Here is a 22,536-nt window from a genome sequence, read left to right as displayed (position 1 = left end):
TTATCGCAGCGGGGCCTCAACGGCGTACGGCTTATCTGTTTGTAATTTGGTCATTTGCAACGATTAGAAGTGTCATCGCAACACCTGCGGCTGTCAGTGTCAAATTATCGGTGACAACGCACTAACTAGTAAGTAGTAATGAGTGCGTTTTTGTATTTGTGTTGGTGCTTTAATATGAGAGTTCAAGGGCGTATACAGAATAGGGCAAGTGTATGTAGATGGGCGTTTGATGACGGAAAGTTTCTGATTTTGATATGGGTACTAAAACCATCTGTTTTTTCTATGTCAATTATATCATATAATCATCATATATCATTTTCAGATAGCATTTTAACAGGGAATCCTTTCGTGAATATCAAAAGCAATCAAAGCGGTGTTGTGTATTGACTGACTCCACAACCTAAGAATACTAATAATAATACCGTGTTGAAGTTCCCTAACGTGTGAAAAAGATCTAGACAGTCATTTATCATTTTTGAGGTGATTACAGTTGATAGAAAGGTTTTCAAAGACGCCTCACTATCTGAAAGTGTGTTTCCTCCTATTTCTGCCCGGAAAATTGTTAGGTAAAAAACCACTGCAATCTATTCCTATTCTAACATCTTCTAATTTCGACTCATCAGTAAACCATAAAGGGTTTCCTAACAACACGTGTTATTAGGAATAGTCCGCCATTTCGGTATATGTAACTTTTTAAGCACGCATTGAAATTATTAAAACTCACTATAAAAATGGCGAAAATTTGGCAGAGACGGCTCGTAAAACTCGAACATTTTTGAGTCATTGTGAAACACCTTGTCGGACCGCAATACAGAAATTGGTGAAAAAACTCGAGCTGTTGGGAAAAGTTAGTGATGTGAAGAAAAAATCCGCGCACGTCGCTCAAGAACAGCCGAAAATATTGCTGTTGTAGCCGAAAGTGATGTCCATTCTTCGTCGTTCTGTGGAATTAGGCAGTCCACAAACGTCATTACACCCTATTTTGCATAAAGATTTGGGTGTTAAGGCTTATAAAGTCCATTTAACACAAGAACTCAAGCCGGCCGATCATCAACAACGTCATGTCTTTGCTGATTGGGTCGTTGAAATGCATGAAAATGATCCGGAATTCTGTCGAAAAATCATCTTCAGTGATGAGGTCCATTTCCACCTCGGCGGCTTCGTCAACAAGCAAAATCGTCGGGTCAGGGGCTCAGAAAATCCAAGAGTTATTGTTGAAAAGCCTTTCTATCTTCAACGTGTGACTGTTTGGTGCGGTTTATGGTCCGGCGGAGTCATTGGACCTTACTTTTTCGAAAGCGAAACTGGAGCAACAGTTACGGTGAATGGATTGCGCTACCGACAGATGATTAACGATTTTTTTATGGCCGTAATTGAATGGTATTGATGTGAGCAACGTTTGTTTACAACAAGATGGCGCTACGTGCCACACAAACAATGAAACACGAAACGATAACACCTCTTATTGGAAAACCCTTTATATGGGAGGCAGGTTTGAAGTTGATAGAATTATCTCTCCAAGCCGTACGTTCGTTAACAAGAACTGGAAAGTTCCTGAAGAGAATGGGGTTGGACGTTAGTGTTTCAGCCATTTGAAGAACAGGATTCTGCCGAAAGTCTTCTAAGAGCTTTAAATGACCTTTGATATCTCCACTTTTTAGATTGGATATGCTTTTTCATCTTAAAGTGCTGAAGTGAACTTATTTTTCAATTAAAATGGGAATACATAATACAGCGCTAATGCGTCAGTTAGGTCTGTTTTTATTGCTCCTGTTACACCTGCATAGACGAGACGGTACAATTTGTTGAGTTCATTTACCGCTTTTCGTTGCTTAGCTTTTGGGGAAGCGCTGCGGAAGAAATATTAAGTAAACGTAAGGGATTATGGGTTTAACAACTTGCGTGAATGTCTAGTAAGCCTTTCTAGGGTTCAGTGACCAAGTTTTTCCACAAAGCTTTGTATAGGCAACGAATGCTCTTGTGACTTTTACAGTATAAATCCACATTGATCAATTTTTAACTTCCATAAAAAAATGCTTAATCGCTAAATTTGCTTCCACAGCCAATATTTACAAAAGAAATACTAAAGAACTGTCGTGGTCCAAATCAAGTGGTACACAATGTGAACGTGCGTCCAAACCCCACTCCCTCTAATCGAAATCCTGGTTACGTTCTTTTCTTGCAAGTGGCACTGTGACATATTGTGACTCCGCCTTTGTTCCGGTGTCAATGGCTCTTTGCCATTGTTCGAAATATAATACTCGTACATATCTACACACATACATATGTACATATATTCGTTTAAGCGTACCTAGTCAGGTGTTCGCCGTATGTGCCGCATCTTTGTTATTGACTAAATGTATACGCAAAGTAATATGCTTGTAGGCGATTCTAATTGGATTTGTATGCTCGAGAAATCTGTTTAATGACTTCCTTTGCGATTAACACGCAACCGGATGATGCGCTCCATGATTATATCGCATAATGATGGCATATCAATGTGTTTTGATGAGCAGCAGGAGCAGCAACCTATAAAAACAACAAGAATAACAACAGTAATAAAAACAGTATGTCACATTTGGAAGTTGGTTCAGAGCTGGGTTAGCTTACCTAAAATTTCAATGAAATATATAAACAGAATGAACAGCTGAATGCTCATACGAGTATACTCACATATTCATGAAAGTACGTAATTAAGAGCTCAAACACACCGGCTGAGCTATCAGCGTGCAAACAATAGCAACATATTTGTCACTACATGCACAGACGCCTTTAAACTTTTGCTGTTCATGGCAGAGTTCTTGTAAATTATTATGAGGCTAATGATTTTGAGCCTTCTTATGTTCAATGCAGTGCTGGTGCTTTGAAATATTAGAAATTTGTTCACCGAAGGGAAGCTTATAATAGCTTGAGCAATTGACAAATATATATTTATACTCGAGGTGTTTGAGCACAACTTGAAAGTAAAAATAATTTCATAACTTTCAGAGCCGGAGCGCTTGGATCCATTTGGACAACAGGACCCAGCCAGCGTAGCCGCTGGATCTTTATTCGCTGCGCTATGGTTATGTCGTCGTAAAGCTCATACAGCTCATCGTTCCATCGCCTGCGATACTCACCGTGGCCAGCGTACAAAGGTTCAAAAATCTTTCACAGAATCCTTATCTCAAATAATCCAAGTGAGGCTTCATCGGATGTTGTCATCGTCCTCCCTAGTGGGTTCTCTCACAGGACACAATGCGCAAGGAATGCATGCTGTGAGACTTGGAATCACCTCGAGTCCTTTTTGTGCTGGATGTATGGAGGATGAGGTGGAATCATCTCAGCACCTTCTCCTTAGTTGCCCTGCTCTGGCGGGGCTAAGGTTCAGGCATCTTGGCTATTACTTCTTTGCCACGCCTGCTGATATAGCTGGCGCTGACATTAAAAATCTGATGAATTTCATCAGCAGCACAAAGCGGTTGACGCAAACGTAGTCATCGTTCATAATCCGCACGCTCCTAACCATTCCATCACTACCTCTCCCCGCCCTCTCCCTGCACCTCATCCGTCCTTCCCTTCACCTCACTTCCTTGACCATGGTATTATAAAGGACGAATCTTTCTTCGTCCAAGTGTGCTCACTCCCTGGGCAACCATACCAACCTAACCTAACCTAACCTCCCTTCTGCGCCATACGTTAGGGCGAGCATGATGGGAGCTTTGTAGAGCTTTAATTTTGTTCGTCGAGAGGGGACTTCACTACTCACTTGTTTACTTAGTCCAAAGTAGCACTTGTTGGCAATAGAGATTCTATGTTGAATTTCAAAGCTGACATTACTATCGGTTCTAACGTTGGTTCCCAAGTAAACAAAGTCTCTTACAACCACGAAATCATAACTATCAATAGTGATGTAGGTGCCGATATGCGAGTGCGCTGACTGTTTGTTTGATGATAGGAGATACTTTGTTTTGGTGGCGTTCATCACGAGACCCATTCGCTTTGTCTCTTTGTCCAAAAATAACTTTCAAATTGTAACAAATGGCAAAATTACTCAAGTGATTGGATTCGTGTTTTGTGTTAAAACTATGGAATGCTTGCTATCACTATGCACTAATCAAATTTATCAATTTATTTGCTATTACTTATTACTACTACTGGAGAAGGTGGTTAGGAGGGGATGTAGGGTGATTACCTGCGCGGACGACGTGGCACTGATTCTTAGAGGAAAGTTTGTAGATAGTCTGTACGATTTGATGCAGGGATATCTGAACGTAGTTGTTCGATGGGCAGTGGACTGCGGACTGTCGGTTAATCCTCCTCAACTACCCTCAATACGGGGTGCTCCATTGGTGCTTTCTGACAAGTTGAAGTACCTAATCCTAATCCTTGACAGTAAGCCAACGTGAAAGCCTAACATTGAGGAGAGAGGAAGGAGGGCAACAATAGCCCTGTATGGATGCACGGACGTCATTGTCAAACGATGGGGCCTCACGCCTAGAGTTGTATTTTCGTTCTATGTACCATAATAAAGCCAATTTTGTTATATGAAATCATTGTCTGGTGGAACACACTGGAGAAGATGACATCGATTAAGAAGTTAGAGAGAATTCAAAGATCTGCACTCATTGGAATCAGTGGGGCGCTTCAAACTGCTCCTACTCTAGGGCTTAATGTAATGCTAAATGTGGTACATCGCAAGCAAAACTGTCACTGCTCGTACTGCGGAGAGGTTCGGACTTTAGGTTCGACCTCACATAGGAACACTCAAATATCCTCAAAATCTTTGGGTTCATACGCCCGACAACGGCCCAGTGTGTACTCTTGCTCTGTCCAAGCGGAACTTTTTCCACCCATATTCGATCAAGGGAGAAGTGGTTCGGGCGTAACACAGGGCTTGGTTAACCTGTTCACGGATGGCTCGAAGTGAGACGGTAGTGATGGAGGTGGATTATTCTGCAAAGAGCTCCTCATCAAACTAAAATTCAGGTTACCGGATCACTCCAGTGTGTTCCAAGCAGATGTGGCTCATGAACTTCATCTGCAGCATAAAGTGACTGACAATATTAGAGTAAGCCAAAAGCTAAATTTATCAAGTTCTGACTTAAGCGTTTTAGAGTCTCCTAAGTGACTTACTACTGAGTATATCTTAATAAATAAGGAAGGATCCCTGATGTCGTCACAAAAGGTTGAAAAGGTAAATTATGAAATGCTACCACAGAGCGCCTGTTGTAAATGCGAATATGATTTGATCCACTTAAGAAAATTGAAAAGATTTCTGGAGTGAGATAATTAGTATTACATAAAATAGCTTTGTGGGAGACTTTTTCCAATGCTTTTTGAAAAATCTGTAAAATTGTGCCAATCAAATTGATAGCCAACTTGAAAAGCCGTAGAACAGGCTTGAAGAGTATTATTTTACGGTTGATTTGCCCTTGAGAAAAACCGGGCTGGTATAGAGAAGTGAAGCTGTTTACTAAAAAGATTAGTTTTCAATGATACACTCAAACATTTTTGGAAAATTTTGAAATAGATGGGTAGGTGGCAAAATAATTTTTATGTATACGTTTTTTTATTTTGTTTTATTTTTATTTTTTACAACGCAATTGCAACAATAATTTCAGTCAAGGAATCGTCTTTCGGAAAGAAATATTTCTACCAAAAATTTCACTTTTCAAATCTTTTTATATTAAAAATTGTAGAAAAGAAATCATTATACAGCTCCTTGTTTGGACTGTCACTATTAATCCAGGGTATTACTACTGTCTCTAGAACCTCGATAGATGCAGCAGAATTCACTCGAAATCTTTGAGTAACGTATAATTCAGGGCTTCTTATGAGTAGATCTTGTGGTGCCAAGGATCCAAGGTGGTCGCTTCTTATCACATCAGTGTCAAAGGCATCAAGTCTGATTCGAGGGATTGCCGGGCAGATGCAAAGAAAGGTGTCGCCATCTTATTCTCCTCTTCACATGTTGGGCAGAGTGCACGGTCTGAGATTCCTAGCTTTTCCGTATGCTGTGCCCATAGAAAGTGGCCCTTTGTCAGTCCATCCAGCTGCCTTCTGCTTAATTACACGAGGATCTTCGACAGTTCGTCAGACAAGACAAATAACATCAGTTTCGTCCATCTGCAGCCTCTCTCGGCCTACCAAGCTCGCTTGTGGGTTCCAGTAACCCATTTGCTAACTGTGGCTTTGATGGTTGCAGAAGGGATTGGCAGAACGGGCGCTGGGCCAAAGAAGTTGGCATCAGAGCCCATCTTAGCTAAAGAGCCAGTGGTATCGTTAACCGTAATACCCAGATGCCCCGGTATCCATGTTAGGTACCCATTTTATGTCTGAAGATATTGTTCAGCCTGAATTTAGAGAACTCAACTCACCCTTGAAGTGGTTGGAAGGCTGTCTAAGGCCATGGGCGCAGCTTTGCTATCACTGCAGACACATACAGATCTGCCTCTACACCTGTTTTTCACAACAAAGTTCATTGTATCCTGAACTTAGATTAATAACTTAATATTTTGGGTTTAAAGACCTGTATGTACTTCAAACTTCAGCTCGCAAATGTGAGACTGAGTTTAAAGTTCACTCGGATTACTCATACGACACGTACCCTTTCCCATCCAATTAGGGAACTCATTCTTATTTGCAAACAAATTTTATGAAAGTCTCTTTTTCTCTTTCTATCAAAAAATGAATAGTTATGTGACGTGACTCAACGTGATATTTTTGCTAGATTTGTGTACACAAAGAAGTTCATAAACGAAACCAAAATTACGCTTTCTCGAAATTCTGCAACAGATAAGGGTGAAGTAAAATCGTAATATATATATATTTGTATGTGTATGTATGTGTGCATATATGTAACCCCCGCATTCGAACGGGCACGACTTATCATCAGGGGAATCATTTTGATGATGGAAACGAGATAATTGCATGCAAGTTCGACAATGACACGTTGAGGTGCTGTAATAGCACTACAATCTCCTTGATTAGCTCAGCAACACTGACAAGGTGTGGTTAAAAAGATAGAGACAGGATATTATGTGGGTAATGGGTAATGCGACAGGACTCGTGTGTCGTAGACTGTTGCAAATATTTCCAAACAATCTGAATAATTTTTTTTCAACCTTCAAAGTTTTTTTTGGTAAAATTCTACATTCGGTCGAATTTGGCAAATGTGGTGTAAGAAAAATGCTCACAATCTCAAAATGTTTCAAAAACATTTTTCGAAGCACTTTTTCTCCGTTTCTTTGTTTCTTGAAAAAAATATACAAATAAATAAAATAAAATAAAATAAAATAAAATAAAATAAAATAAAATAAAATAAAATAAAATAAAATAAAATAAAATAAAATAAAATAAAATAAAATAAAATAAAATAAAATAAAATAAAATAAAATAAAATAAAATAAAATAAAATAAAATAAAATAAAATAAAATAAAATAAAATAAAATAAAATAAAATAAAATAAAATAAAATAAAATAAAATAAAATAAAATAAAATAAAATAAAATAAAATAAAATAAAATAAAATAAAATAAAATAAAATAAAATAAAATAAAATAAAATAAAATAAAATAAAATAAAATAAAATAAAATAAAATAAACTAAAATCAAATAAAATAAAATAACCGCAGGGGCATCTCTCATTAGAGAGTTGACGGGCATGACTAACCGCAAGGGCATCTCTCATTAGAGAGTTGACGGGCATGACAACCCCGCGGCCTCTAGTCACGACCCCGCACGGACATCCCTCACCGAGGGGTGCTGGAAGTAACGACTCCACGGCTCCGAAGTTTCAGCGAAGATGAAAACATACCGCTAAAATGCCTAACATGCCGGCTGTGTGAATGCATGTCTGAAGGACACAGTTAACCCAGAAGGAAATCTGTAAACCACCTGGCAGAAGGTTTAAAATGCAATTACCCGTTTCGAAAAACGGTGAGCCGCATTATAGAGGAATCTAATGATTGCAGCCGAGCGAGGATATTCGCTCAAGTGTCGGCAGAAGCCACGGCTGCCGGCGAGGGCTCTGCTCATCGACATCAGATAGCGGAGTCGCCAGTGGCACAACAACAACAACACGAAAACCCCAACACTGTGACTAGTGTTTCTCAAGTTAATCTTGGGACCACAATAGCAGGCCGTGTTAGACAGCGTATTCAATAGACAACGGAAATGAATGAATATGTCCTGCGCTGCTACTAGATTTCCACAAATTGTGAAGAACCGGAGCACATGACGACCTATCGTGAGAGAATGCTAGACCTGTTTCTAAGAAGATAAACAGAAAAGAAAAAAACAAATCTTCCAACACGAATATGTAAGAAAAGAAAAGCAAGAGGAAATTAAAAGTGCAATACGCAACGAGCTACGAGGAGTGGAAGGAAGCGAAGAAGAAATAATACCAGATATAACCGAGGCACGCAACCCACAGCCTGAAAATTTAGCGGAATTTACCAACTTACGACCTGAAATTAACTTGATTTACGAAAGTACTGAAAGAGATAGTCCAGAAACTAATGAAGAACGGGAGGTAAAAGACACTTTCAATAATTATCTGGCGAATTATGAAGGTATGGATCCTTTACAAAGACCAAGGATACCCCGATTAGGCGAATCGGAAAAGTTAAACGAAGTGGTAAAAACACTTAACTCGAAAATTCTGCCAGCATATGTCGCCAATAGCACCAACTTGGAATATGTTAACACTCTCTTTTATGTTTCTGCTCTTACAACTGTAGGATTGCTGGGGAAGCACCCAAAGGTACAGACATTTAAAAATAAAACAACGAAAAAAACACCAGTAGTCCCCAAGTGGCAAAGGAGACTCGAAACACGAATTGCCGGTCTAAGAGAATCTATAGGAAGGCTTACTTCATTTAAAAATGGGGCTAGATCTAAAAGGTTGTTCAGGCATATATCTAAAATCATCACGCCGCTTAAACCTCAGACTGTAGAAATTGACCAACTGTCGGAGATAATTGATAGGAAAGTGCAGCAACTCGCCGTTTACTCCAAACGATTAAGAAGATACCTCAAAAGTAATCAGAGACGGAGGAAAAACCAGCTTTTTCACAAAAATCAAAACACCTTTTATAGAAATCTGGAATAAAAAAGCAATGCGGAATCTCAGACATCGTATCCACAACAACAAGATATAGAGCAGTTTTGGGAGAAAATATGGGCACAAGCAGAACACTTCAATGCTGATGCGAATTGGTTAGCCAATGAAAAAGAAAAATCGGACAACGTAGCACCAATGCACTTCTGCGACATTACAGCAGAGGAAATAAAGAATAATATATGTACTTCAGCTAACTGGAAATCCCCTGGCCTACATCAGCTACACAACATCTGGCTTAAAAAGCTTTCAGTAATGCATGAAGCACTCGCAAGATGCTACAACGAGCTATTGAAAAATACAGCTGCCATCCCAGAATTTCTTACAGCCGGAGTGACCTATCTCCTCCCAAAGGACACACCATCTGCTGATCCAGCAAAATATCGCCCAATTACGTGCTTGAGTACCACATACAAGCTCTTGACAAAAATTATTGCTAATCGAATATACGAACATTGTGAAATTAACGACATTTTATGTGAAGAACAGAAAGGTTGCAGGAAGCGCACAATGGGCTGTAAAGATCAGCTTATTATAGACACTGTAATCACAGGAGTAGCTCTGAGAAGAAGGCGGAACTTAAGCGTTGCTTTTATTGACTACAAAAAAGCTTTTGATTCAATGCCGCATGATTACCTATTAGAAATATTAAGAATTTACAAAGTCGATGCTGCCACTGTTGCTCTCTTGGGTCGCATAATGAGCAAGTGGAATACTAAACTGGTTTTAAATGGAACTGTTTCAAAACTAATTTCAATCAAACGTGGTATATTCCAAGGGGATGCCTTAAGTCCCCTATGGTTTTGAATTGGCCTCAACCCGCTTAGCAGGCTTCTTACACATAAGCAAAACGGCTTTACACTCAAAACAGAAATAAGAGAGCATACGTTCAACCATCTTCTATTTGTTGATGACTTGAAACTTTACGCAAACAAAAAGCATAAGCTTTATGAGCTGATAGATGTCACTAAAGCTTTCAGTGATGACGTAGGAATGGAATTTGGGACAGATAAGTGCAAAATAATACATCTAATTAGAGATCAGCTTGATGAAACCGAAGAAAACTACGCAGTAGACCAAAATATTATTATAGACAACTTGCATAGCAGCGAATCGTATAAATATTTAGGATTTCTGCAACTTAAAGGAATCAACCACACGCTAGTAAAGAAAATCCTCATTAAAAAATTTGAGGGACGTTTGAAAGCTGTATTAAAAACTAGTCGGAACAGTGGAAATAAATGCAAAGCAATTAATACCTGGGCCATACCCCTTTTGACATACTCGTTTGGAGTAATAAAATGGTCTCAGACAGACATCCTTCGGATTGAAACGCTGATACGCACCACTTTTACAAAGTTCCAAAGCCATTACCCTCAAAGCGCTGTGGAAATAATATCACTTCCTCGAAACGTTGGTGGGAGAGGAATCATTAATATAGCGCGTCTACACTTTTCGCAAACTTTAAAGCTACGTACACATTTTCTAAGCAGCGAGCCCCATCTATTTAAAGCTATCGCTATGGCAGATAATGGCTTTACCCCGCTAAGTCTGATGGAGCAGGATTTCCCCGTACCTGAGGGGGTTAAATCCCCAGCAGAAATGATCACAGTATGGAAGGCAAAAACAATACACGGTGCCCATCCCCATGATCTCGAAATGGAATGGATAGACGCACAATCATCCAATTTATGGTTGAAAAGAGGAAAGCTATTTTCTGAAACAGAAGGTTTCGCAATCGCTATCCAAGACCGAGTGATCCCAACAAGGAATTTCCGAAGGTCGATACATGGCGAGGCAATAGAAGATAGGTGCCGAAGGTGCGGCATTTACGGTGAAACAATCGACCATATAATTGCTGGCTGTAGCGTACTTGCTCCCCGTAAATATGTCATGAGACATAACAATATAGCAAAGATCCTCCACCAACAACTCGCGTTAGGCACGGTCTCTTACAAGAAGAAGTCTTGTATTTTAAATATGAACCAAAGGCAATATTGGAAAATGCAAATTTTAAACTGTACTGGGACAGATTTATATCCACAGATCAAACAGCAGTTGCCTACAAACCTGACATTATTTTGTTCGACAAGACAAATAAAACGATCGAAGTAATCGATATAGCGGTGCCCCTTAATCGCAACATCCAAAGCACATACTCCACCAAAGTATCGAAGGATGCAGCTTAGGCCATAGAACTGAAATGGATGTACAAAGCGAGGGAAGTGAATATAATTCCAATAATTATATCGTCCACTGGATTATTGCCTAAGCATTTAATAAAAAACTTGAAGAAGTATGACTGCCAACACCTCTTAGAAGACATGCAGAAGTCGACCATACTGGACACATGTGCAATAGTTCGTAGATTTTTAAATATTTAAGGGGTAACACCACTGTACACACGTAAAATAAACACGATTTTTAAAGAATTTTTTTGTATAGAAGGAAAGGGAAAACAACCACTCTGATTTGGGACATTACTTATATACTAAAATACAAAACTACAAAGTTTGATCGAAAAATTTTACAAAATGGCGGCATAGGAGGCATTTTTGTAATGTGGTTTCTCTTGAAAGAGTTCCGCGGCACGCAGCACAGAGGGTGCAAATTTTAATCTGGAACAAAGAAACATTTTTTTTTCTTAATCTAGATAAGAATAGCTAGAGAAACACGTAGGGGATTTAAAAAATATTTATTTTTGTGGAATTAGCAAGCATTTGAAGGAAAAAACTCTATTTTGGACTAAAAAAACGGCACTTAAATAATTATAACAATCGTTTAAATTAATCTATCGAAAATCCCCTACGCTCTTCTCTTAAGAAGGTTATTATACAGACGTAGTGAAAAACCTGATTAAAAATATTTAAAATTGTTTGAGTTATGCTGCGTGCCAATTTCAGAAAACGTGTTTTGAGAAAAACGCGTTTAAAGTTTGGAAATTTGGAGAAGTCGTTAGGTAGCAGTCACTAACGCTTGGTTAAAAGCTTAAAATATTTATGAAATAGACTTCGGTAACGTATACAACTTTTTGTTCTGTATTTTAAAAGGTTCAAAAAATTTTTTAAGCTTATAAAAAAAAATCAATTTTTTGAAATTTCTACAGTGGTGTTACCCCTTAAGCAATAGCAATCGCATGGGCGTAGAACTTGGAATCTCCGGCAATAGCCGAGATGGATTAAGCTCAAATAAAATAAAATAAAGTAAAATAAAATAAAATAAAATAAAATGAATAAGTAACTAGCAAAAATGTCAATTATATTGAAAAGAGTAATTTTTTTTTTTTCCAAAAAATATATCTCCCTTTTTTCAATATGATACATGTAAGTAATCCAGTTTAATACGTTGAATAAGAAGAAAAAGGGAGTAAAATAAACGAAATCATTTTGTAGAGTGTGCGAAGTGAAATGTGAATTAGCAAATAATACCCACATATGCACATATACTCGTTTATATATATGAAATATGTGATTTCATGCGGCACCGTGCGCGTGCATTTTCATTCATTCAGTGCTCAGTTTAATTTGGTGCTCAACGCAACGCTTCTGTAAAAAGCTAATTTTTTGCTTGAAGCTAAAACTCTGATGGCTCGTGAATAATCTTATGCGAAAATATTTTATGTGTGTGGTTGTATGTACGCCAATAACTACAATCGGCAGCACCTTCTGCACGTAAAACATACGCAGCCATTCATTCGAATAGCAACAGAAAGTAAAGAACACGAGAAGAATTTTAAGAGTAGTGTTGGCTGCAGTGAAATAGAGCTAGCTGTACATATACAAGCAATGTGGTAAACTCCCATACTGGAGTGGAGAGCAAAGCACCAAATTTCACACACTTTACAAACTCTTTTGCAGGTGTCGAGTAAGATGCGAATTTTTTGAGTGCATTGGTGGAGCTCCTTGACTTCGAAACAGCGGTTTCGATAGTCACTGTTGCATTGCTATTTAGATTAGGTTAGGTTACGTAATTGCCGCTGACTTCCTCCTGATATAGAATGGAGGCTCAATTAAATTACGCTGGCTCGTTTGCCTTACCCTGAAGTGTTGTCAGTTTGTGGGTTAAGCAAACCCCACGAGAGTTACGTTACTGTAGAAATTTCAAAAATCATTATGTTTTATTATATTTAGAAATGCCGTAATGTATTTAATACAATAAAAAATATATAAATAACACTGTGTGAAAAAAAAAAAAATTAAATATACTTTTATGGAGACCTAGCACAACTTGTGGCTATAGAAAAACTAAAAAAAATGGTATAGGAGAAATTTCCAACACACCCCCAAAATCTCATTTTATGGCCATAAAACCGTTTTTCAGTAAGTTGATGTGAAGAATAACTCCTAACTTCGCCAATTTCCATCCGATTTCGAATTTGCTTTTTTAGTTCGAAAGAAGAACAAAAACAAGCCTTTTTGACAGTGTGTTGACATTTTTTCTGAAATGACAACTGACGAGACTGTAGACGGAAGTATTTGGAATTTTTTTATTTTTTCTTTATTTTTTCGACTTTGACATAATTTTTACGATATTATCCGATATTGAGGATTTTTTTTAGTACACTACTGTTATAGTAAATTTAATTTTGCGTCGAATGAGCTATATTTGACTGTAATTGAATTAAAATTAAAAGAGTTGTGTGAGTTTTAAGATTTTATTTTTTTTTTTTACTAATTTGGTATGTAGGCATAACTTACGCTAAATGGGAATAAGGACGTGTTTTGATTCGTTATTATAGATACGTAATATTTATTGGAGTGTATATGTATACATAAGAGTACACTGTACTGCATACAACAGAACTGGTTGGAACTTACGAAAATATCTGACATATTATAGCACATATTTTTTCAATAGAAATATGAAAAAGCTCCCAAGTGTACCAAAGTTCACACTGTACATTAATTAACAAAAGAAGTTTGTTATTACAATTTAACCTTATTAAAACGTCAAAATTTTATTGTTTTTTTAATTGAAATTCAAGAGATATAAATCAAAACGTTGCCAGAAAAGTCGAATTTCTCAATATTCTCCGATGATGTGGCATCATCAGCCTTATCATAAACCGGATGATTGTTATTTTTATAAAACGGACGTAAACGGTCATCATTATAAAGCTCGAAAGCACATAAAGTATGCTGATGTTGCAACTGTTAAGAACCCCGTAGTCTCGGACGATATGATTGACTTAACTGCAGGTCATGAACTGAAGGAAGCTCAACTCATTGCTGATGATGATCAAACTGATAACAATAAACCTGATGATGAAGAGTACTTTCCGTCTGGTTCTAAGTCTTCAGAACGACACATTGTATCAAATTCAGATTTTCAGGATCTTTCTCATGATTTACTTCTATCGGGAAGACAATCTGAAACGCTCGCTTCTCGATTTAAACAATGGAATTTAGTTGATGACTACTTCAGATGAATGATGATGATCGAATTTCTTACAGAGAAGTATTCAAAACTGATGAAGAGAATGACAAATGTACCGTACCATACTAAACTCGAAAGGGCCGTTTCCAATGCATTTTAAGTTTGGAACCAGTTCCGTTGTGTACTGCACCGTACCGCACCGTACCACACCGTACAGTGCTGCACTGCACAATACTCCAATAAATATTATGTGTTTATAATGACACTTCTTATCATTTTCATGCTTCGAAACGCATACCAAATCTCGTAGTAAAAAAAAAGAAAAAATCTTAAAACCCACACAACTCTATTAATTTTAATTCAATTACAGTCAAATATAGCTCATTTGACGCAAAATTAAATTTACTATAACAGTAGGGTACTAAAAAAAATCCTCAATATCGGATAATATCGTAAAAATTATGTCAAAGTCGAAAAAATAAAGAAAAAATAAAAAAATTCCAAATACTTCCGTCTACAGTCTCGTCAGTTGCCATTTCAGAAAAAATGTCAACACACTGTCAAAAAGGCTTGTTTTTGTTCTTTCGAACTAAAAAGGCAAATTCGAAATCGGATGGAAATTGGCGAAGTTAGGAGTTATTCTTCACATCAACCTACTGAAAAACGGTTTTATGGCCATAAAATGAGATTTTGGGGGTGTATTGGAAATTTCTCCTATACCATTTTTCTTAGTTTTACTATACCTACAAGTTGAACTAGGTCTCCATAAAAGTATAATTTCACTGTCGCACAGTGTAATATATAAATAAAATATAATTTAAAATAAAATTAAGTAAATAATAAATCAATGGATTAAAATATTGGGTAAGCGAAAAAGATTTCGCCCTCGTACAAGAGGTCTTGATACCATTTTTTGTCTATATGTGAGATCTGGATCGCAGTAGTTGACATTCGTTTGAAGCGTAAAGATCCTTTTTTATCTGGCGTCAAAAATGTCTACTTTCGACCCGAAAAAACAGCAATTCCGGGAAGTCACGCTTCATTATTACCCTTTAAAGAAAAGTGCAACTGAAACGTAACGTATATTGATCAATATTTACGGCAATCACGCTCCATCAAATTCAACTTGTTTTGATGCTTCCAAAGTGGAAATTTCGACGTGAGTGGTAAAGAACGCGAAAGGGGCACCGAAAAAAAAACGAATATACTTAAATACAACAATTATTGGATGAAGATGCATTTCGAAAAGTTGGATATTAATAGATCAACCGTCGGTAAACGTTTGCACGCGATGGAAATGGTCCAGAAAGCAAGTAATTGGGTGCTACATCAATTGAAGGAGAGGGATATCGAGAGATGTTTTGTGAACGGCAGAAAAGAAAAGGTTTTCTGCATCGCATTGTCACTGACGATGAAAAATTGATATATTTTAATGACGCTAAGCGTCAGCCGCCGTTGCCGAATGTGTTGGTACGTGACTACCATTCGGAATTCACAGAGAGTCGCGTAGCGTCGAAAATGTTGGAGCGTGCCAAGTGAAACAGGTCCATCGACAGCGGCAAAAAATATTCATGTTTCAAAGGTTACTTTGTACATTTGGTGGGATCAGAAGTGTATCATCCATTGTGAAATCCGACTGCAGCTAATGCGTTTGAATCGAGCTCTGAAAGAAAAGCGGCCGGACCGTAGACATGACAAACCGATTTTGCTGCACGACAACGCCAGGCCACACGTTGCTAAATCAGTCCAGAAATATTTAGAGGGATTGAATTGGGAAATCTTGTCCCACCTACCGTATTTCCCAGACATTGCACCCTCGAATTACCATCTGTTTCGATTAATGCAGTCGACCTATATTGGAGAGCGGTTCACTTCATAAGTGAGCATCGCAAACTGGCTCCATAAATAGATCAAGTCAAGAGGACTCGAATTCCCCGTCAGAGGACTCCGTATGCTGCCTGACAAATGGAGTAAAGTTGTAGCTTCCAATGGCACATACATATATGGTTCTGCGCTGTTGTTTTTGCACCGTCCCATGAGCTGTCGGCATGTGCTAGTTGGCGCAATATCGACCTTCTCCAAGTGTTTTTTGGTCGACCGCGACTTCTGCTCCGTTGCGGACTCCGGTCTAGTGCCAAACATAATATCAGGTATTATTTAATTGTTTACATAATTCGTAACTTTGGCTAAGAAAGGACTAAAACTTATTCCCATACCTAATATCTAAATTCTGCACATCCTCTTTGAATTCGACGCGGTCGTCAATTTAAACTACATTTTACTTCACTACTTTGACAGACAAAAAAATGTATATGACATCTTCAATGCACTTTTTTTCAGAATCTTGATTTACATATGTATTTAATTGTACGCCGACCAAACTGCATAGAACTCTTGCTCTATAAGGTAATGAAATATTGTCAACTTAATTTTAAGTCAAATTTGTAGTGCCATCCCACAAGTGAATTCCACCGATCATCTTTTGCTTGACTGTTTGAGCAAATTTTCTTGGTTGCCTAGTTCGCAAGAAGTTAGTGAAACGCCCGTAGAAGACTGAGTCTGGGTGGTTATCTTCCTTGCCAATTGATCCAGTAGCCACTTATAGTATATTAATATATATATATGGTAGCTCTCTATGGATTAAAATTTCGCTCTAGTTATTTTTTTCATGAGTTGGCAGCACTGTTAATAACATCTGGGCCAACTTTCATGTGAATGTCATTATCAGTAATATATTTACGCTTGTGTTTACCAAACGACCAAGAGTGCAGCTTACGATTTTTACAATGTCTGATTTGATTGAGCAGAGAAGTGCTATCAAATTTTATTTGCGGAATGAAATTTCGGCTGCAGAAACGTTTAGCATGTTGCAGAAGGCATTTGGTTATTCGACCATGTCGCAGAAAAATGTTTATAAGTGGTACAAAGACTTCAAAGAGGGTCGAGAACGTGTTGATGACTTGGAGCGCTCTGGACGACCATCGACGTCAACAGATGACCAACACGTCAATAAAGTGAAGGAGTTAGTGCTCAAGATTCGTCGGTTGACTGTTAAAGACTTTACTGATATGATCGGAATATCAGAAGGATCTGTGAAAGCCATTTTGAAAGACCATTTGGGCCTACGAAAAGTCAAATCTCGTTTGGTACCGAAAACTCTCAATTTCTTGGAAAAAAGTCGTCGCGTTGATGTGTGTGCAACAATGCTTTCAGACTATCAGGACAAACTCAAATGCATCATTACGGGAGATGAGACTTGGATTTATGCTTACGACCCTGAAACAACCGACCAATCAAGCGAATATTGTGCTAAAGGCGAGGCCAGACCGAAAAGAGTACGTCGAAGTCGATCAAAAATAAAGGTCATGATGACAGTATTTTTCGATTTTCGTGGTGTGGTGTACTATGAATTCCTTCCACCTGGCCAAAGGAATATTATTTGAGCGTTATGCGTCGTTTACGTGAAGCAATTGGTCTAAAAGGACCGGAATTATGGGCCAACAACTCTTGGTTTTTGCATCACGATAATGCACCGTCTCACACTGCACTCGTTTTTCGTGACCATTTCGCCAAAAATTCCACAAATATCGTTCCGCAACCACCGTATTCGCCTGATTTGGCTCCGTGTGACTTCTGGCTATTCCCAAAACTCAAGAGACCACTCTGGGGAACGCGTTTCGAGTCGATTGAGGAGATAAAAGCTGAATCGAAGAAGGTGCTGATGGCTATACCAGGAATGGACTATTTGGCATGTTTCGGGGATTGGAAAAATCGTTGGCATAGGTGTATTTCATCGAGAGGGGATTATTTTGAAGGGGATGAAATTGATTTACAAGAATAAATAAAGATTTTTCATTTTACAACCAAATTAACCTTACTTTTTGCCCACAGTTGCCCACAGTGATGTGTTAAGCGGGCAGTTTAGCCTAAGCTTAGTTGGCTTAGGTTTTTCACTCCTTGACTGTTAGTTATCAAATCTCGTCGATAATAAAACTTGACGGCCATCTGAATATTGGCGCTGTAAGTTTTGCTTGAAAACTGTTGCAGTACTCTGGTCGTCGGAAGTTCTTTGCTTGCTAAACTAATAACGAGCCGTCAGTGTAATTGACGGTAAAGTCAGCGCATAAATCCGGTACTAAATCATCTTTGGAAGAATTCAAACAAGCAAAATTTTAGATTATTTTAGGTTTCGCTATTTTTATGCAAAATATGGCTCTGAGCCATTAGATAGGACTTAAGTCTACATAAAGCAGCAGAAGGTGTACAATAATTGAAAAACCGGCAGATGTATATGTTATTCATAAATTTATTAAAATAAAATTTTTTACTTACTTTATAACAAAAAAATTAACAGGACAAGAAAGAAGCGGTATGAGAAAAGCTTACATATATCCATCGGCTTTGATATACACAAGTAAAGCAAGCACGAAAAAAGTAGCTGCAAAGTAACTCTATTCGAAAACTTCAGTTAGGAAATCGTTATTGTTATTGTAGCAGCATAAATGGTCCCCATACATATCCGGGAAATGCTGCTGAAGTGGCAGTCCTTGGCCGAATATAAATCCGGATCGTTCCGGTTACGTAGAACCGATCGTCGTTGCTATTACACACATACATACATGTGATAATTCTTATGAACTCGTAAAAAACGAACCGGTCGCCCAGAGAAGCTTTCCAGAAGGGATGTAAACTCTTTTTTAAAGGAAATCGACTAAAATCCACGAATTAGTGCCCCGAAATTAGTCCAATATATCGTCGAGTCATCGGGAAAAAGTGTTAATTTTAGAACTATTAAGAGATAACCAATAGTAGTGAATATTTTTGGAGGACAACACGTTTAAAAGACCTCTGATTTCAGAAAAAGCAGACCCCTTCGGCTTGGGTTTTCACGAACCCACAAGGGAATGGATATCTGTTCTAAAGTCCTATTTACTGAAGCATCGAAGTTCAATATAATTGGAAGTGTTGGCCGGACTAAAATATGGAGGAGATGAAATGAGGATATGGAAATGATAAAATTGATATCTACTCTCAAGCACGGCGATGGTAACGTAATGGTTTTTTATTGAAGTTTCTATGGACCGATGTAAATATAAAACATATTGGAATAACGTTTGAAGCCATCATTAGAATGCGTGAGTCTTAGGCAAGGTTAAGTTTTCCAACAAGGCAACGACCCTAAGCATACCGTCCAAATATGGTTCAAAGTATGTCTCATATATTTATTACGCATCCAGACAACTAAATACAATGTCGCACAGTCCAGATTTAAGTGCGATAGACGTTTGAGGAGCTTTTAGAGAGAAAAATTCGACGAAGTATAGTAACTGACACAAAATCGACAATGAAAGAATTGATGGCGGAATGGAATCAAATAACGCAGGAAGAACTTCCCCAAATAGTTGAAACACTAAAATTGTTCAAAAAAGCTAGTTTTAAAATGAAGAAGTTTGATGTTTTAAGCTAATTGAACTATGTGTAGACGTCTAGAGGTAAAATCCGCCAAAAAGGTGATTCATGATTGCCTAATTGTTGAGAACGTCGAGATATCCATGTTGATGGTTGTTCCGCAATACTTTGCGCTAATTTTTGGTCTGTCAATCTTTGAATAGTTTGATTATTTGAAATTCGTGAAACCATTGTGAAACATCTTTAAAGTATAATAATATTGAGTTTGCGAAACATATTATTAAAGACCTTTATATGAAGGCATAAAAAACCCCAAGGACTGGGCTGGCCACAAGATAAAATAATAGCCTATTCAAATACTTCTTTCAGCATTCCTTTCTATTCAGAATTTCAAGATATTATTCCAAAAGCGTCTTAGTTGAAATAGAGTCTTTTTTACATGGAAGGAAATCAGCTTCAGTAGCAAATGACTGCTCGCCATAGAGTCCTCTTCTATTTTTCAAGCGGAGGTGTATGCTGTTTCAGAAACGATGAACTTTGTTGTGAAAAACAGATGGATGGACAGATTTGTATGTGTTTGCAGCGACAGCAAACCTGCGCTCATGGAATTAGACAGCCCTCAAACCCCTTCAAGGGTAGTCGAGTCCTGTAAATCCACGCTGAACTATGTCGGTAGACATAATATCGTGATGCTAACATGGGTCCCGAGACGCGTGTATATCGTGACTAACGAGACCTCTGGCTCTAAGATAAGCTCTGAGGCCAACTTCTTTGGCCCGGAGCCCGTTATGCCAACCCTTTCTGCGTCCAAAGCAATCAAAGCCACGGTTAGCAATCGGGTTACTTCAACCCACAAGCGAGCTTGGCAGGCTGATATAGGCTGCAGATAGAGAGGCTGCAATACTGATATTACCTGTCGCGGATCCTCCTGTGATAAGGCAGAAGGGACTGTAGGCAACTGGTGGGACTGATGATGGGCAAACTTTCTGTGAGCGAAGCAGATGGAAAAGGTAGGCATCTCTGGCAGTGCACTCTGCCCAACGATTGGAGAGGAGAATGAGATGGCGGACCACTGTCTATGCGTCTGCCTCCCCTCCGGCCGAATCAGGCTTGAGGTCTTTGGCACTGAGGTGTTAAGACGCTACCACCTTGGCTCCTTGTCACCACTCAGATTTCTTCGGAGGTCCGGTAGACTTAAAGAAAATTAAAAAGGGAAAGGAAAAAGCAGTACAATGGACTTAATGTTGTATGAGTGCTGTACTTGCTAGTTAGTCCCGACAAAAAAAGAGGCCTCTCGCTACAAATCGTGCATTTCTGAAGTAATAATAATAGGGTATTATCGCTTGCTTTCCGGGAAAGAGCCAAGTTTTCTTATTCTTCTTTATTTGCCAATTCGAATTCGAATATAGATGATCGTAGAACATATTATTTCTGATATTTACTAAGTTTTAAATATTAATTATACAGACAACAAACATATAATTATGATAATACAAAAATTAAGAACAAATATATTTGATTATATGTAACTATTTCTGCGAATTGCACTCTGCTCCTTGTCAAGACATTGCCCACATTTGAAATTACGGTCTACTGTCTACTGTTACAAAGCCATGAAAAGTTATTCCGGTCAATAGCTCGCCTTTCTTCTATTTTTGCTTGAGTAAACTTCTATTTGAGATGGCTCTTGATATGGCCTAAGAACGATATGATGCCTTCCTTCTCTTTATGGTTGCAACAGCCCTCGATCACATTCATTCTCGGTAGAACCCTTATTATTCGTAACACGATCTGTCCACGATATTTTTTGAACTCGTCGATATATCCAGAATTCAAATGGAAAATTCGCTTTTTTCGGCCTTAAGCTTGTTGATAACCGACCAAACCTAGCATCTTACAAATCGTATTTTGGTTTTAAGGCAGAGGACGTGGCTGATTAGTCTTAATTTTAAGCTGTCATCCCTCGTCGAAAACCAACTTATTTCCTGGACATGTCTGATTTTGTAATATTGTGCGATGTGCTGTAAGATTTGTCGATAGTTTTTCCCAAACCTCGATTTAAACCCTGGAATCCTGATAATCTGCATTGAACTTAACCAAAGCAGACATTTCTAGACAACCAAAATGTAATATATATTCCCACGCCGAACTATTTAATAACAGACTTTTTTTAGAGTTTCCAGCCAAAGGAAATATAGAATAGTAGAGTCAAAAGGAAACAATAGTAAAAATTGGCAGTATCAGTTGCAGAGGTGGCCAAGAAAATGAAGTGAATGTAAAAAAGGAAGAAGAAGCAGAAACAGTAGCAGCAGCTAACCCACCATTGATACAAAGTTAAAACACGTACGTGAGAGGTTCAATGCTCACACGTACATACAGATGTCAGAATACGATTTTGTAAGCAAGTATATTTATGTGGAGGCGAACGCCTTAAAGTGCGCTTATCTCTTGCGTATTTTGTTGCGAAAATCAAGTCAGGTACATTTCCGAGTGTGTGGAGTAAAAGTACATCCGGTGTGCCAACAGGAAAGTATTCGAACGAGAAATGTCGCTAGCTAAAGCGAACTATTATTATTTGCTTTAACTTTAATTAGACAGGTAGGTGAAATGGTTGAAGTGCCAGATTGGCACTCCCCAAGTAGCACTA

This window comes from Anastrepha obliqua, chromosome 3, assembly GCF_027943255.1.
Source record: "Anastrepha obliqua isolate idAnaObli1 chromosome 3, idAnaObli1_1.0, whole genome shotgun sequence".
Lineage (NCBI taxonomy): Eukaryota > Metazoa > Arthropoda > Insecta > Diptera > Tephritidae > Anastrepha > Anastrepha obliqua.
The sequence above is the reverse complement of the archived record's forward strand: the minus strand, read 5'-3'. Positions refer to the sequence as shown.